The 17,264-nt window shown below is 38.6% G+C and overlaps 1 protein-coding gene across 2 annotated transcripts in view; it reads right to left on the bottom strand.

The window, feature by feature from the left end:
- Nucleotides 1-12,228, bottom strand: part of LOC113126586 (CMP-N-acetylneuraminate-beta-galactosamide-alpha-2,3-sialyltransferase 1) — a 79,884-nt gene extending 67,656 nt beyond the window's left edge. For both annotated transcript variants that reach the window (XM_026300678.2, XM_026300677.2), the window contains exons 1-2: nt 11,961-12,228; nt 11,384-11,538 (exon numbers count right to left, since the gene is read on the bottom strand). The gene's annotated coding sequence lies outside the window, so the exon portion shown is untranslated. The remainder of the gene's footprint in view (nt 1-11,383; nt 11,539-11,960) is intronic.
- Between the last annotated feature and the right edge of the window lie 5,036 nt (nt 12,229-17,264).

Below are 17,264 nucleotides of genomic sequence, written 5' to 3'. Positions count from 1 at the left end.
CTTTGCAACTGTCTAAAAAGCATGGGTGTTCTTTAGAAAAACAGATTTCACTTTGTTCTCTCTCACAGTGTCCCGACAGCTAATGCAGGTACTGTAACTCTGTGTTCTGTATTGTTCAGAAATGGTTTTCCACTTTTGTTTGTCATTGAATGTCAATCATTATAAAAAGCAAAGAAAAATATTAGGGGGTGTTTTCAATTTCACTGCCATCAGGTAAAGAAAAAAAAAAAAACAGACATTTTGAATTCAAATTCAGGCCACGTTCATATGTGGTCTTTCAGCATTTCATTTGCGTCAATGTGACCTCAGTCTGAATCATTGGACCTGCACTTCTAAACCAAAAAAGCTAAAAGTAGTCCTTGACATGCTGAAATTCTGAATTCATCTGGTCTGTGTAAAGTCACTGATGTAGTGGTCACAGCACTCCGGGCTCTGGCCTTGCGTCAAGTGATCTCTCAGCATATGAGCTCAGCTCCACAGTTATTAAAATCTTGGCTCCTTTACGCCACGTCAGCCTCAATAACCTTCACACAGTACGAACATTAACGTATGGATGACACAGTATGCACTGGTATTAGTCAAAGTTCACTGATTTTCATTTCCTCATACTACTGTATATGCATGAACGTACTGTGTGTGACATCTTGATGAGGCTGCGAGTCGTTTCCACACGAGTCATTTTGTCACTTTTAAAACACGAGTTTCTCAACAAATTAAGATGAACATGTGCATGAGCTGTGGACTTTGCACACCTAAAGGAGGCAGGTGATGGCAGAGTGCACTGTATTTAGCTGAGTGCACTAACTACAACCACCAGAAGCCAAGCTGTACTCCTGTAACATTATCCTTCACTTGGTGTGTGTGAAATCTGAAATCACTACTTTGCACTAACCTTATCCACAGACGCCTCAGTATAACAATCCACTACAAAGCACAACAGACAATGTTGCCACCGAACACAAGCAGGACAGCAATTTATCTCAAAATATAAATGTCAGAACAAATAAATTGTATACATGTCATTTTTAGACAATGGACTGTAAAATCAACCAGAAATAACACACATGTAGGATAAAATAAAAGTTACCTAGCGCTTCTAGACCTTTCACATGATATTGGAAACAATGGATCAAATTCTGATAATAAAAACTATTTTTGCAGGAAAAATTTATTCATTGTTTTAGAGCTGCCCTTTGTTTGTTTGTTTGTTTCACAGTCCAGCTCACAATGAGAATGTTAACCCTTAGAAGTCTAGGCCAATGAACTAGTCATGCGATTGGATCATGCTGGTGTGATGAGTTAACACTGATATTTAGTAGAAAATGTGTCATATCGAATATATCACGCCCATAGTTTAGCTTGTTAGCATGCTAACATTTGCCATGTGGCACTAAGCTGAGGCTGAGAGGAATTTGATTTATTTTGCAGGTATTTGAACAAAAATCTAAACATATTGGTAAAATTACTGTGTAGTGAATCATGACAAACTGTAAACTCGAAACTACAAATGTGAACCTCATGGTGGATCTACAGGAAAGGTAGGGATCTTATTAGGATTCATTCTCAATCACAATACACAACTTTATTATTTATTTTATTTTCATAGTCTGTCCAATTGTTATTAGGATACTGTATTTCATTTTGGACCAAAGTGGTCCAAACTGATCAACAGATTAACCAACCAATAGACCCAAATATCCGTTCACAGAGGAGCCAAAAACATGGCTAAAAAAAATGGAGGCTTAGTCTCTTAAGGCTCTTAGCATTTCAGCTGATATTGTCCTTTAGTGGTTTACAAATTTGCAATCACTTAAATTACTTCACACTAATTGCCATCTACTGTTCCTCAAGGATCTGAACCCCTGGGGCTTCGGTGACATTTGGCTTGTTAATAATCCCACCTTGTAAACAATAAATAGTGGCACATAAATACATTTTTCTATATGCAGTAAAATAAAAACTGAGAGACATTTGACAATAAACTAAAAACACTGTACTGTATATTTAGGGCTGTTTCATGCTGCACACAGTGACAGAAATCCTTTCAGCAGGTGTGGATGGAAAGCTCACAAAGCCACAGTATATAGACATCAGTCATAAATGTATTAATGTGTCATACTGAGATAAAAAAAACAAGCAACTCTCTGTTACCCCACTCGAAATAAAAGGACACCTACATATACAACAAATTTCTTAATAAAACAGAAAGGGGGAGGAAGGAGTGGTCTGTCTAATAATTTTCATGGGCATTTCTGCTTGTCATCACCTTGGCTAAGAAAAAAAATATATATATTAAACATTAGTGTGATGAGTTCCTGACTGCTATTTAATTAAACACATCCAGGGCTTAACCGGAGACTTGCACTTTAAATGGTAATAGTAAAAGTTCCAGTGCTTTGTAATTCTAAGACAACACTATCAGCACTGCCTCACTTTACTTTAATGAGAAATTTAACTCCTTACATGCCACAGATAGGACACTTGCTTATATAGACATCAAGCTTCTGTCATTAGTACAGGTTATCATTAGTGTTGTGACAATGTGCATGTTGTAAAGACACAGTATATCTGTATGAAAATGACACTGGCTACAAAAAGATGCTCAGACAAGAGGAGAGTAGAGGACAAAAGAGGTGATGACAATATTTACAACTCCCTCCTCCTGAATGAGAATGAGAATCTGCTTGAAAAATCCCCTGAAGTCAAGTACCCACCACAGAGAGTACTACATGATCAGTCGACATTTGGAAGGTAAATATCTGTCAAATGTTATAAATGCATGTGAATCCAAGCTCAATAGTAAAAGACCACAGATTATTAAAGATGGAAGATTTAATAAACTTCTGTGGAAACACTTTATATTAAACTGTGTAAACCCAGAAAGCTTTTTAAACACACAGCACCTCCCTGAGTGGAAACTATAAAAAGTCACAGTAGTCATAAAAATCTAGGTACTGGTTAAGTTGGACCTGTTTACACAAGTGTCAGCACTGCTGTCAGTATCTGAAAAGGCAATTAAAAAGGCAGTGTTGCTGTATGTACAAAACGCCACCAGGGGGCACTGCCTGCCATCAAATGTCCCATCATCTGTGTAAAAGTGAAAATGTAGTGTAATGTAAATATTTTCAATAATAGAATATTTTAAGGTTCATGCCTCCTCAAAAAGGAGTAAAAAACTCAAACACTAAGGGCGACAATACACTCACAGCTAGGAACACCAAACATTAACCTGACACAAAGAGGCCCACACAGTACCAGGGTTTATAGAGTCAATATGGTTCTATGCAAATTGAGAAAACAGAGTTTGCAAACACCACAAACAAACAGTTGACACCTAAATTACTGGATGCACGAAAAAAGCAGTTAAATGTAAATACAAGAATGATCACATGACTAGAAAAAGGAAGTAAAGCTAGGGGAGAACATAGAAAGCAGTTTTAGTGAAAACTCATGAGTTGTTTAATCCCAAATGAAGGGAAACTCTGTTTTCTGTTCCAGAAAGACAGAGTTTCTGTGTCTCCTCCCTTCTGTCGAGGCAGCAGAAGCTGTCAGGCAGGTCGTTTCATTTCCTCATTCATACAGTCATTTACAGACATTCATTTTCAGAAGTTTGTGTTGGGGGAAGCAGATAAAAATCCTGATTCGACAGTAGCCGATAATTTATGTTTGCTGACATGACTGTTTTTATGATCAATCAGTCAGCGTTAATGAAAGACTATGCATACTGTAACTGTGTTTTTCAAACTTAGGCATTGTCTCAAGCAGCAATGTTCTCCCTCTTCTTTGCTGCTGCAGCTGTGTTGCTTTATTTTAAATAGTGTGTTCATGTTCTGTGTAAGAACATGAGATTTTCTGATTAGAGTCCAGGGTGAAGATCATACTTTGTTAAACCTTTTAGTTAGAATACACCCCAGGACACAGGAAGTGGAAAAACCCAACAAAATGACCCCAACAGGAAGTACAGGCAGGTCATAACATTAATATTTAATGTCTGTCATTTTGTCTTTTATTCAAACGGGCTGGCTTTTTTCACTGATTCACGTGAAGAAGTTTGTGTAACAAAACCTATGAAACAGTGGGAGGAATGCAAACATCTGATATTGTGTGCATCTGTGAGGTTGTCATGGATTGTTAACCTTGTATAGCAGGGAGAAGAGAGATATGTACTCTGGCAACACTTTCAAAAAGAGTCTGCTGCCAGTACAGGAAATACCAGACCTGCTGATGAAATGTACCATTTACTGTATATATAGTTAGGTTCGCAAATGTTTATAGCATTTGTGTGTTAATTAAGTGTATATACTAATTGCACACAATTAAATTAACTTATTTTTACCAAGTCACAAGTAGGACTGTGAAAATAACATGGTTTGTGTTTATTTAAACTGTGGCAAAAAATAACTTAAATAATATTCAAATGACTACAAACAAAACTGGCAGTCTGCCCTGTTAAATTCCAAAAGATGTGTAATGTCTATGTGTAATAAATGCAAACATGGCCAAGTGTCATCAGTTACTGTCAAAGTGCCATCAGCCAGAAAACCAGTAGCTTCCTCATTCTGATTGATACTTGGCTGACTGACAGAGACATGCAGACACACGTGTATAAATTCCTATGTTTTTGGCCTAAGCCTTACTTACTGAATTATGTCAGTTTTATGCCATGGTACAGTAGCATTTTTCCATATTGAACATACTTCTAGTACAAATCCAAATCTACAGCACCATTAGTGTATCATTGTTATCAGAGCAGCTGTGGGTCAGGAGGTAGAGCAGGTCGACCATGAACCAAAGGTTGGTGGTTCCATCCTTGGCTTCACTATTCCAAATGTCAAAGTGTCTTTGAGCAAGACACTGATCTTCAAGTTACCCCCGATGTTCCACTGGTGTATGAATGTGTGAATGGCAAATATTGTCAAAGTGCTTTGAGTGTAGAAAAGTGCTATAAGACCAATACATTCCAGCTATGTTGGAAAACATAGTCATTTTCCAGGATATTCACAGTATTGTATATTCTTTATTTATTAGCATGTGGTTGTGTTTTAGTCTTTATGAGTATTAAAGCTTTAGCTATAATAGATGTAGCATATCCACATGATTTTTTAATGCTTTCACCTCTATACAGTGAACCACATGTAAATGTATTTTTTTAAATAGATAAATATCAACTATAATTTGACAAAAGTGCCAGTAAAAGCACCAGCTAATTAAATTCTGTTGCTGCTCCATGACTAGCTGGAACATGAAGCGCCTGAGGACTGAGGTACTTTTCCTACCCAGTTAATCTTGTTGTTGTGCAATGAAAATGCATGGAGTTGAAAATGCACAATATGCAGCAATGATAATCTTTCCTCAGCAGTGAGAGTGACTGAAAATGACACTTGAGCTTGTCTTCTAGGTAATTGATACCAATCGTTGCAGGCTGGCCACAGCTCAACCTAATACACTGAAAACACATCATTAGCTTTGCTGAGCACTGACAACAATACTGCCACAAGATATTTGACAGTGTAAACAGCAAGGGAAAACAGTCGATTAGACTCTTGATTATATTACTTTTCTTCTCTACAGTGACAAATTGCATTTCTATCCAGAAATACACAGTAATAATGAAATCTAAAATTTACAACCTTGGCTCAAACCTAAAATGTAATTATAATGTAGAGACAGTCTGCGTGAAACATCTACAGTCTCAAAGTATCCACCACAGATAGCAAACTACATGATCGGTTGACATTTGGAAGGTAAATATCTGTCAAATGTTATAAATCTTGCATGTAAATCCAAGCTCAATAGTAAAACATCACAGATAATTAAAGGTGTAAAAATAAATTTAACTCCTTAATTCCTTGGATACACTTTAATTGTGTTTAACTGTGTAGACCCAGAATGCTTTTTAAACACACCACCATCCCCTGCAGAAATGTTGAAAACTATAAAAAGTCACAGTAGCCATAAAAAATCTAGATACTGGTTAAGTTGCGTCTGTTTACACGAGTGAACACTTCTGTCACTAAGAAGGCAATTAAAAAGTTAGTGATGTTGTGTGTGCACCACCAGGGGGAACTGCCTGCATCTAATGTCTCATTATTTGTGTTTCTGAGTGTAAAAGGGAAAATATAATATTTGAAACAACTGAATATTCTAAGGTAAGGTAACGGAAGAGAAAATATTAAATTTAATTCACCCTTTTTATTTGTATTTATTGTATATCATTTTGTCTTTTTTGTACATGCCTGGTTTGTTTTAGTGATTTAAATGAAAAGGTTTTCAAAACACAACTTATCAAATAGTAGGAGGAATGCAAACATCCTACATTGTTTACCCTTCTGCTTAATAAAATTAAACTATGAAGTGGCACTAAAACTGAATGTGCATAGTGCTGGGGGATGCATTGAAGCTTTCACAGATTGTTATCATGCTTGAACAGCAGGAAGGTGAGGAACATTGCCTCTGGCAATACTTAACAACCCATTTCTTAAAAGTAGACTAGAGTTTGAAAGTTTCAAGCTTAGTCTTGTTTAAAGTGCAATTCACTGAGTAAGTAATGGGTGCAGTTTGAATTATGATGTGTAATTGAACTTGTCGTCCTAACCCTGAGGGGCAGGGAATTCAACAACAATGGTGCATGATTTAAAATCAACAACAAAAAGCTCTTTAACAGTAAGGTCAACAGGTCAGCTGATGATGAACAAGAAACTCCTTTAAATATACCAGAGTTAAGTTATTAACAATTTTCTACAGCAATCTTAGTGCAAGCAAATGTTTTGTTTTCTCTGCTGCTGAGGGGACTGTCCAAGCCAGCTGAATTGGACAGGCTTGAGGCCTGCTGGGTTAGTATGACCGAGAATGTTGGGGGTGTCGGTACAGGTAAAGGGGGGGGGGGGGGGGGTGCTGTGTTTCTGGGATGCTGGAAACACTGTTGAGTCTTCTCTGTGTTGTGGGCCCAACTCAATGAAACGTTATTGTTGCGAGGGTGCCACATGATGACCCTTTAGATTTGCCTGCATTCTTACACCCACACAGAAGCTACAAAGGGGGTGTGAATTCAGTCCAAATTGTTGTGCATATTCCTAATTAGAGATATTCCTTACATTAAATGCATCCAGGCATTTGATAAGTAAGGGTTAGAGAGTGGTCTTGTCATGGGAACCTCAAGATTTATGATGACATAGGCTGATAACCACCTCTGTGGGGCCACATGACAGGACAATCTAGATAGGGACCTTCCATGGGAAGTGTCACTTTCATCATGTATTTTGGTAACTTTGAAAAATCACTGGTATGTGTAGTTCCACAGGAGGCTTTATACTTTAGCACAAAGGCATGCTGTCAATCACAATTACAAGGAGCCTTTGTATGGCACCAGATTTTCTCGTCTTCTACATAATCTTTTTAATAAATGTTAGTGATCATTAAACCACAGTCTCAGGAACAGCAAAATCCTTGAACAAGCTATTCATATTAATGGGTAACTGGTCACGTAAGATATACAAGCTTCAGGTGTAAATGAACAATGATGAATTAGCATAGGAGATGGGGGAGAAGGAGAGGGCAGTGGAATGATCAAAAATCTCAACAGACAAAGGGACAACTGCAAGACTAGTCTGTAGCGCAGTAGCCAGAGGACAGTGAACACTGCCGCAAAGATCGTCAGTGCCCGTCTCCCCTCCATGCTGGACATTTTCCTTTCACAATGCTCCAGCAAGGCCAACAGCATCGTGAAGGACCCCACCCATCCTTTCCACAGTCTCTTCCAGCTCCTACCATCAGTCTCTTCCGGCTCCTACCATCAGTAAGACGTTACCAGAGCATCACCACCACCACATCACCTTTTGTTCTATTTGCATGTACAATATTTTATGTGAAGCATTTGTACAGGTTGTATAGTTTGTATTTTTTAGTTTATGGATAGGAAACCATTTATATATTTTATAGTCAAAGGTTCTTACTGTTATACTCTTACTTTATTGTGTTATACTCTTTATTGTTATATGTCTGTATTTATGTAGCACCATGGTCCAGTGAGGCATGATATTTCGTTACACTGTACGTCCCCTCATGAAGTGTAATGACAATAAAACTCAACTTGAACTTGAACTTGAACTAGTCACAGTTATATAAAAAAAACTAGACCAGATCAACTGTATTACTGCAAATGTGTGTAGGTTCAACAATGTGTTATAGAAAACTATATGCTAGTGATCTTTGAGATAAATTAGAGACATACAAATGGCTTATAAGGAGATGCAGTGACAAGTAGTAAACAGAAATCAATATCTGAATTATACAGAAGGCCATTGCCACCACCAGTCTGAATCAGATGGGGGACATGCTTAAATTTAAAGCCAACAGGAAGTAAAAGATCAAAATAAGGTCCAAGCAAATTCTCACACAACCTAACATGTTTACCTTATATTAAAGAATGAGCTATGAGTAGTTGTGGTCCCATAAAAAACTCAACTAGGCTGTTAGCAAGGTAAGGTAGATCTACCTTGTTGGCTGTTAATTATGTGAACATGAATAGTTGACAATCTAACTCTGTATAATTTGTAAATCTCAGACCCAGTAACTGTCAAGCAGTGGACCTACTACTGACTAGGAGAGTCTGTTTGATGTTCATAAAGGATATAAATGGAAAATAAAACCTGTGATGGAAGAGAAGAAAATCATCACCATAGATCAATCCAGTGGTGTGAAAATAGTTTCTTAGTCATAAACGGAAAGAACAAATGGTGTCAAATGAAATTGGAAGGGACGGGAGAGAGTTCCTTGATTGATGCTGGGAAAATAGCAGGTCTAGGCATTAACGTATTTAATGTTTTTGAAGTGAGAGTCACCATTTATCAGTGTAGGGGGTGGAAGGAGAAGTGGTGGTAGGATGCTTGAGAAAACAGTGTACGCCTTTTTACAGTTTCACAGGATGATGACAGTTATACAGTTACAGATTGTTGTGCAGAAGCAGTTGGACTTCAACCATGGCTTGCTATAGGGATGGGAAGACAGGATGGACACTTAGCAGCAGTAATTATAGATGATGGTGGTGGCTGTGGATCAGTTTGTTTCCTGGGCTCACAGGATTATTTGCTGGTAGCTAGCACCGCAAAGTGACTAGAAAGTTCAAATCCAACATGGACATTTCAGTCCATGTTGTACAACTTCAGTCTACAAAGCTTTATACAAAAATCCCACAGGGGGAGTAGAGTTTTAAGGGTCAGCCACATGAGAGAGGGGTGTGACCATAATTGATTGATAGGCCCTATAGAGATGAAAATATCTGGGATCAAGGAGGTGAACCAGGAAAGAATCTGAAGATTTCTGGAATTACAGCCTCAATGACCTGGAGTTTTAATCCTCCTTTGAAAATTGATCTTGAGGCCAAACTGGATTATCCTGTGCAGGAAGAAACTAATGTAGTGTGTTGGAGATCTGGAGACAGGCAGTGAGAGTCTTTGTTGATGAAAGCTGCTCAACCAATGCTGCAGAATAAAGGTGAGAAATATGTTTTGCTTGGGTATATGATGGAGACCAAACCATCAATCAACCATTTTTCTCAGAAATCTCCTCTCTTAGACATTTAAGTTAATCCTGGAGATGCTTAGCAGCAGTAGCTATAAATGAGATTAAAGTGGGACAAAAAATCCATCCATCCATCCATCTATCCTGGACACCCTGGACAGATCTGTAGTCTATCACAGGCCTGACCCATAGAGATTATTAGACTCAACTTCACACTAATTTAGAGTCAACAATTAACCCAAACCTGCATGTCTAGTGTGGGAGGAACCAGGCACCAATACAGTATCTGTTCAATTCCAAAAGACAAAACCGTGTGTAATAACAGTAAATATGGTGTAATCAGTTACTGTTAGGATGCCATCAGCTAGCAAACCAGTAGCTTTTGTCTTGTTCTGTGTCTGCACTTGAGTCAACCATTAAAAAAACAGACATATATTGACCATACTTCTAGTAGAAATAAAAATGTACAGTACCATCAGTTGATCATTGTTAAGATCAGAAATACATTTTGGCTCACATTTCAGCTATGTTGGAAAACATAGTCATTTTCCAGGATATTCACAGTATTGTATATTCTTTATTTATTAGCATGTGGTTGTGTTTTAGTCTTTATGAGTATTAAAGCTTTAGCTATAATAGATGTAGCATATCCACATGATTTTTTAATGCTTTCACCTCTATACAGTGAACCACATGTAAATGTATTTTTTAAATAGATAAATATCAACTATAATTTGACAAAAGTGCCAGTAAAAGCACCAGCTAATTAAATTCTGTTGCTGCTCCATGACTAGCTGGAACATGAAGCGCCTGAGGACTGAGGTACTTTTCCTACCCAGTTAATCTTGTTGTTGTGCAATGAAAATGCATGGAGTTGAAAATGCACAATATGCAGCAATGATAATCTTTCCTCAGCAGTGAGAGTGACTGAAAATGACACTTGAGCTTGTCTTCTAGGTAATTGATACCAATCATTGCAGGCTGGCCACAGCTCAACCTAATACACTGAAAACACATCATTAGCTTTGCTGAGCACTGACAACAATACTGCCACAAGATATTTGACAGTGTAAACAGCAAGGGAAAACAGTCGATTAGACTCTTGATTATATTACTTTTCTTGCCTTCGGGGACACCATATGTGCTCATGATTAGAATTCATTTTTTCTCAGATGTGATAAAAATGATAAAGTAATAACATTTTTTACATTTCCATCCAAACACGCATGGCAATAATGAAACCTAAATTTTATTTTAAGTTTGTGGTTAGTAAAACCTCAAATATGATTAACACATTTTCACACTAGTTACACACTGGTTTAATAACAAAAAGCTTCTTTTCTCAACCCTTCTCAGACTGTATCTATCTTTATTCTAAGATTATGGAGGTAAGAGCCACCAATCTCAGCAAATATTAATTAGTTAATTTGATATCTTTAACTTCTTACTCTGCTTTTATAAATTTATAGGAAAAAGTCACAAAAATGTTAAATGTAGTAGGTGACAAGACTTAACTTTCATTAAAAGTAAATTAACATGTGTAAATGACCTTGTGTGCTTCAGTATACCTGTGGAAAAATACCAGGCAGTGTTGATCACCAGCATTAACACAGGTCACTGAGTCATTAAGAGTCCAAAGAGCTATTAAATATTATCCAAATCACAGTGCTGAAATTCAGAAACACAGGACCTATTCTCTCTGATAAGAAGTGGTTCTATTATTCATTGTACCACTATTGATTAATGTGACAAAATAATGGAAACAGCTGTGAGTATCACAAAACTGAGTATCCTGAGTTTATTTCAACAGCTTTTTCATTATTGTGCTTTCAGTTCCGGTAAAAGCTATGACAACAAAGCTCACCTGAGAACCAATGGGGGCGGTGTTGCTCTGCAGGAGTTGCAGTAGCATGGTGACATCAAAGTTGTAAAAGAAGCCTTCAGTGTCCATAATCTCTGTCCTCACACCCACTACAGCCAAGCAGCATCCCTCTGTCTCTGCTGCCTGGACTATTTCATCTGCAGTTATCAAACAGAGGCAAAACAAACATTATTTCCTGAGGACCAGGTCAGTCCCAATGAAACCAAATTTGGTCTGACTGCACCTAAATAAATTTTGAGGTTGAAGGTTTCTAGATCCCAGTTGAGTAGCCTCCATATCACAATTATTTACAGAAATGTTCTTGATTAATAAATATATATTCACAGCTGGCAGCACCTGTGCATCAGTTGTTTGAGACTGGAGTGGCACTGCATTGTCACTGGTTTCTACCAATATTACTGACATATGCGACCCATTTGTTAGATTTCATTCATAACGCAGAATATTGCATGACTTCTATGTCTCCGTGTTTCTCAGGCTGATATTAGTTGGATTTTCAGACCAAAACCACAACCCACTATCAATCACACAAGTCAGACGCGTCCCGGTGCCTGATTACCTGTTGTTGTCTCTTACGACCTGTAGATCCACATGGTGAATAGTTGCGTCCCATGACCAGGACTGTGTCAAACTCCACTTATGAACCTGATTAATTGGCGTGATAAAACTATAAAAGCTTGGACTGTAGCATGTGCGACTCTTGACTTTACTGTACTTAAGACTTCTTATGACCTCACATCCTCCCTCTGCCCAAAAAACAAAAAGTAGGCAACACGTTCAAACACGTGCAGCGCAGCTATCACCTGCTGTAATAAATAAACCAGGGATGCTTGAGGGACCGCGAGTCTCACCTGTTGCATTCAAACATTCATATATTCAGGTAAGGAGGCGTCTATTCTATGTGTATTATCATAAAGCACGCTCCCTACGTGACAAGAGCCTGTGTAAGACGCCAAAGACAACTCAGCACCGCTTTCTTCTTTCCTTCAGGGCAACACACACACACACACACACACCCACACACACACACACACACACACACACACACACACACACACACACACACACACACACACCCACACACAGAGCCCAGCAGTCAAACGCTAACTGAATGGGCAACACAACATTTCACAAAACACAACAACAAATGAGAAAATGACATTTCAAAACTAGAAAAGGTAATTTTGGAAGAAATTACGTGGGAGAGCTGATACACTGTCGAAAATACGAGGAGTATTTTAAAGTCAAAAAAGTGGATGAAAGAAAAAAGTGGCAAAGAAGCAAAGAAGCTGACAAAGTTGAAGTTGAAAGAGAAAATGAAGTTGAAAGTAAAGAAAAAAAGGCAAGACGTAAGCATGAGAAGAGGGGCACTGAAGAAAAAGACAGACGAAGAAAGTACAGGATGAATAAGAAAGGGTTGAAAGGGAATGAAAGTAAGAAAGAAAGGTGAGGAAAGACAGAGCTAGGAATATAAAGAAGCTAAAATAATCATATAAAGGGGGATAAAGGGTGTGAACATGTCCTGCCTAGTGAAGACAGCAAGGCTGACAATGATGCCTAAAGCAATTTGCCAGGAGCCAAGTGCTTGGTAAGAAGGAGACAAAAAAAGAACTCACTAGGACTATGGCTCATTTTTGGAGTGTCTTGTACCGAATATTTCAGCAATTACTCGAGTAATCAGATAAAACAGACTTTATCATTTTGAAACAATCATACTATTGTGTAATACATGACAGAAACCACAGGTTACCTTGAAATGACGTTAACTGGGTGAGCCAGTCAAACAACTGGATGTTTTCTGTCCAGATGTTGAAGCATTGATAAAGTGCTGTTGTGGTTCATCACTTCTACTTTACAATACATGTATTGTGTCATGTTGTCATCTTTTTTAAGTTTGAAATGATCCCAAACTTTGGACATTTTCTGCCTTTTACGGACGGTTTCTCTCTACTATAGCGCCAACTTTTGATACTGAAATGTGTTGTGCGACAGTGATTAGTTTTGAGTAGCCGAATACAATGTCCCAGCAATGCTCTGACAGGTCAGAGTCCAGGGTTACTCTGGAGGTCGACCCCTTGGGCGAACAAAGCTCGGAGCCGTTCGGGAGGACGGCCCCTCAGGCAGGTGTGGGTCCGTTTGCTTTTCTGGTCTGTGGGCTTCATAGACAATTGGGCCACTTTCTGGGGAAAACCCGGCTGGTAGCGAGAGACGGTATCCATCCCACTTTGAATGGTGCAGCTCTCATCTCTAGAAATTTGGCCGAGTTTATTAGCCAACCTAAAGCCTGACAATCCAGGGTGGGGACCGGGATGCAGAGACTCAGTCTAAAACGCCTCTCTGCAGTTTCCTTAGAGCCGCCGCCCCCCTCAAACCACATAGAGACTGTGTCTGTGTCATAAACTTGGTCGTGGTCAGGAGCAAACTTCACACAAAACACAGGAGTGAGGGAAAAAGGGGCTTTATTGTACAAAAAACGAAGTTAAACAAGAACTAACACACAAAGCAGGAGTACGTGAAGCATGAACATGAAGACAAAGACAGGGACTCAAGGGGAACAAGGCATGAGGGTCTGGGTCACACACTTAGGGAGACGCACCAGACCAAACAAGAAAACATGAACATGGAAGTCAAGGAAAACAAGGCATGAGGGTCTGGGTCACACACAAGGAGGACTCACAGACCTAGGGGGAAACATGGACACGAAAATCAGGGAAGGCAGGGCATGAAAACACAAGGGCATAAAACATGGAACGGGACAAAGACACTTGAACAGAGGGGACAAAGCATGAACAAGGTAACAAGACAAAAAACCTGAATCCAAAAGGAAGCTAGACGAACATGCAAGACATGGTGAGGACACGAACAGAGAAAACCAGAACAACTTAACTTAACTTGGAGAAACAAAAGGGCAATCCAGGACAAAACAGCTGAGTAGGATGTGGCAGAGAGAAGCAGGCAAACAAGACGTGGACATAGGTATCGCAATAGACGAGGTAAGGCAACAGACATGGTGCAACAGACAACCTGGCAAGGACACAGTGACTGAACCAAGGTATTTAAAGTGAGGGACAAAACAAGGCACAGGTGAAAACAATGAACTAATCAGGTCAAAAGGTCAAGGGAACAGAAAACAACAAAAACTGGTTCCTGCCATGATCCTTCAAAATAAAACAACAGGAAGTTCAAAACTGCGGATCATGACAGTCTGCCCCTCGAACATATAAATCAAATAAATCAAAAGTTAACAAAAGAGGAGTTATTCATAAAAACTTAATAAAAATTAAGACCACTCCTCTTATTGAACAGAAAAACAGAACTGTCAAATGTGGATTATTAAATATTAGGTCCCTTTCTTCTAAATCTCTGTTAGTAAATGATTTGATAACTGATCACCAAATTGACCTACTTTATCTAACTGAAACCTGGTTACAGCAGGATGAATATGTCAGTCTGAATGAATCAACCCCCCTCTGTCATAAAAATTATCATGTTCCTCGAAGCACAGGTCGAGGTGGAGGAGTAGCTGCAATCTTCCAGTCAAACTTATTATTAAACTTTCATCCTCAGAACAGTTATAACTCATTTGAGAGCCTCACTCTTAGTCTCTCACATACAAACTGGAAAACACAAAAACCAGCTCTACTTGTCATCGTGTACCGTCCACCTGTCCCTTACTCAGAGTTTTTAACTGAATTCCCTGACTTCCTGTCTGATTTAGTGCTTAGTTCAGATAAAGTCATTATAGTGGGAGATTTTAACATTCATGTAGATGTTGAAAATAACAGCCTCAGCATTGCATTTAATTCTATATTAGATTCAATTGGTTTCAGTCAAAATGTTAATAAACCCACCCACTGTTTCAATCACACCCTTGATCTTGTTCTGACCTATGGCATCGAAATTGAACATCTAATAGTTTTTCCCCCAAATCCTGTTTTGTCAGATCATAACTTTAATAACTGAATTTAAAATGATGGATCATGCACTGTTTGGAAGAACAGCGGATGTTTATCCGGCAACGCTGTTAATAAATTTAAGAAAATGATTCCATCTTTATTTACATCTATGCCAAGTATAAACACAGTGGAGGGCAGCTGCTTCAATCCCACTCCCTACCAAATTGATCATGTTGTTGACAGCGCTGTAACCTCACTGCGTGAAATGCTTGATTCTGTAGCCCCTCTGAAAAAGAAGTTAGTGAATCAGAGAAGACTAGCCCCATGGTATAATTTACATATTCGTACCTTAAAGCAGGCATCACGGAGGCTGGAAAGGAAGTGGCGTTCCACAAACTTAGAGGAAATTTTTCTAGCCTGGAAAAACAGTCTACTAACATATAAAAAATCTCTCCGTAAAGCCAGAACTGCATACTATTCATCACTAATAGAGGAAAATAAGAACAGTCCCAGGTTTCTTTTCAGCACTGTAGCCAGGTTGACAAAAAGTCACAGCTCTGTTGAGCCCAGTGTTCCCTTAGCTCTCAGCAGTGATGAATTTATGAGTTTCTTTACAAATAAAATCACAACTATTAGAGATAAAATTCAGCAGATGCTTCCTATAGCTGCCATAAATGAATCTTCTACTATAGTAGCTCTTGTATCATCTGTAGGACTTCAGTTATGTTTAGACTGCTTCTCTCCCATAGATCTCTCTGAATTTACATCAGTAGTTGCTTCATCGAAATCATCAACATGTCTCTTAGACCCCATCCCAACTAGACTGCTTAAAGACACCCTGCCATTAATGAACTCATCTTTATTGGACTTGGTAAATTTATCTCTAGTATCGGGCTACGTACCACAGGCCTTTAAGACTGCAGTAATCAAACCTTTGCTCAAAAAGCCTAGTCTTGATCCAGGAGTCTTGGCTAATTATAGACCAATATCCAACCTGCCATTTATTTCTAAAATCCTAGAAAAAGCTGTTGCTAAGCAGCTATCAGACCACTTACACAGGAGTGAACTATTTGAAGATTTTCAATCAGGATTTAGAGCACATCATAGTACAGAAACAGCACTGTTGAAAGTTACCAACCATCTTCTCTTAGCCTCAAATAATGGACTTGTTTCGATACTTGTCCTCCTAGACCTTAGTCCAGCATTCGACACCATTGACCACAACATCTTATTACAGAGACTGGAGCATGTGATTGGTATCAGAGGAACAGCGTTAAAGTGGTTCCAATCCTACTTATCGGACAGATTCCAGTTTGTTCATGTCCATGATGAACCTTCCACACGAACAAAAGTTAGTTATGGAGTTCCACAAGGCTCCGTGCTAGGACCGATTCTGTTCACCCTGTACATGCTTCCTTTAGGATATGTCATTAGTAAGCACTCTATTAATTACCACTGCTATGCAGATGACACTCAGTTATATCTATCTATTAAACCTGTTAACACAAAGTAGGTAACCAGACTTCAAGCCTGTCTAACTGACATAAAGGCCTGGATGACCAGTAACTTTTTACTTTTAAACTCGGAGAAAACAGAAGTCATTATATTTGGGCCAAAAAATCTCAGAAATAACTTTTCTCAAATTATAGCTACTCTAGATGGCATAACCCTGGCCTCTAGCACTACTGTAAAAAACCTTGGAGTTATTTTTGACCAGGACATGTCCTTTAACTCACACATAAAACAAATCTCTAGAATTGCATTCTTTCACCTGCGCAACATTTCCAAAATTAGGAACATCCTGTCTCAAAATGATTTAGAACAACTAGCCAATGCATTTGTTACCTCAAGGCTAGATTACTGTAACTCATTACTATCTGGATGTCCCAATATCTCCATAAAAAGCCTCCAATTAATCCAGAATGCCGCAGCCAGAGTCCTGACAGGAACTAGCAAGAGAGATCATA

This window comes from Mastacembelus armatus, chromosome 11 (genome assembly GCF_900324485.2).
Source record: "Mastacembelus armatus chromosome 11, fMasArm1.2, whole genome shotgun sequence".
NCBI lineage: Eukaryota > Metazoa > Chordata > Actinopteri > Synbranchiformes > Mastacembelidae > Mastacembelus > Mastacembelus armatus.
Note: the sequence above shows the minus strand (reverse complement) of the source record. Positions and strands in the feature narration are given on the sequence as shown.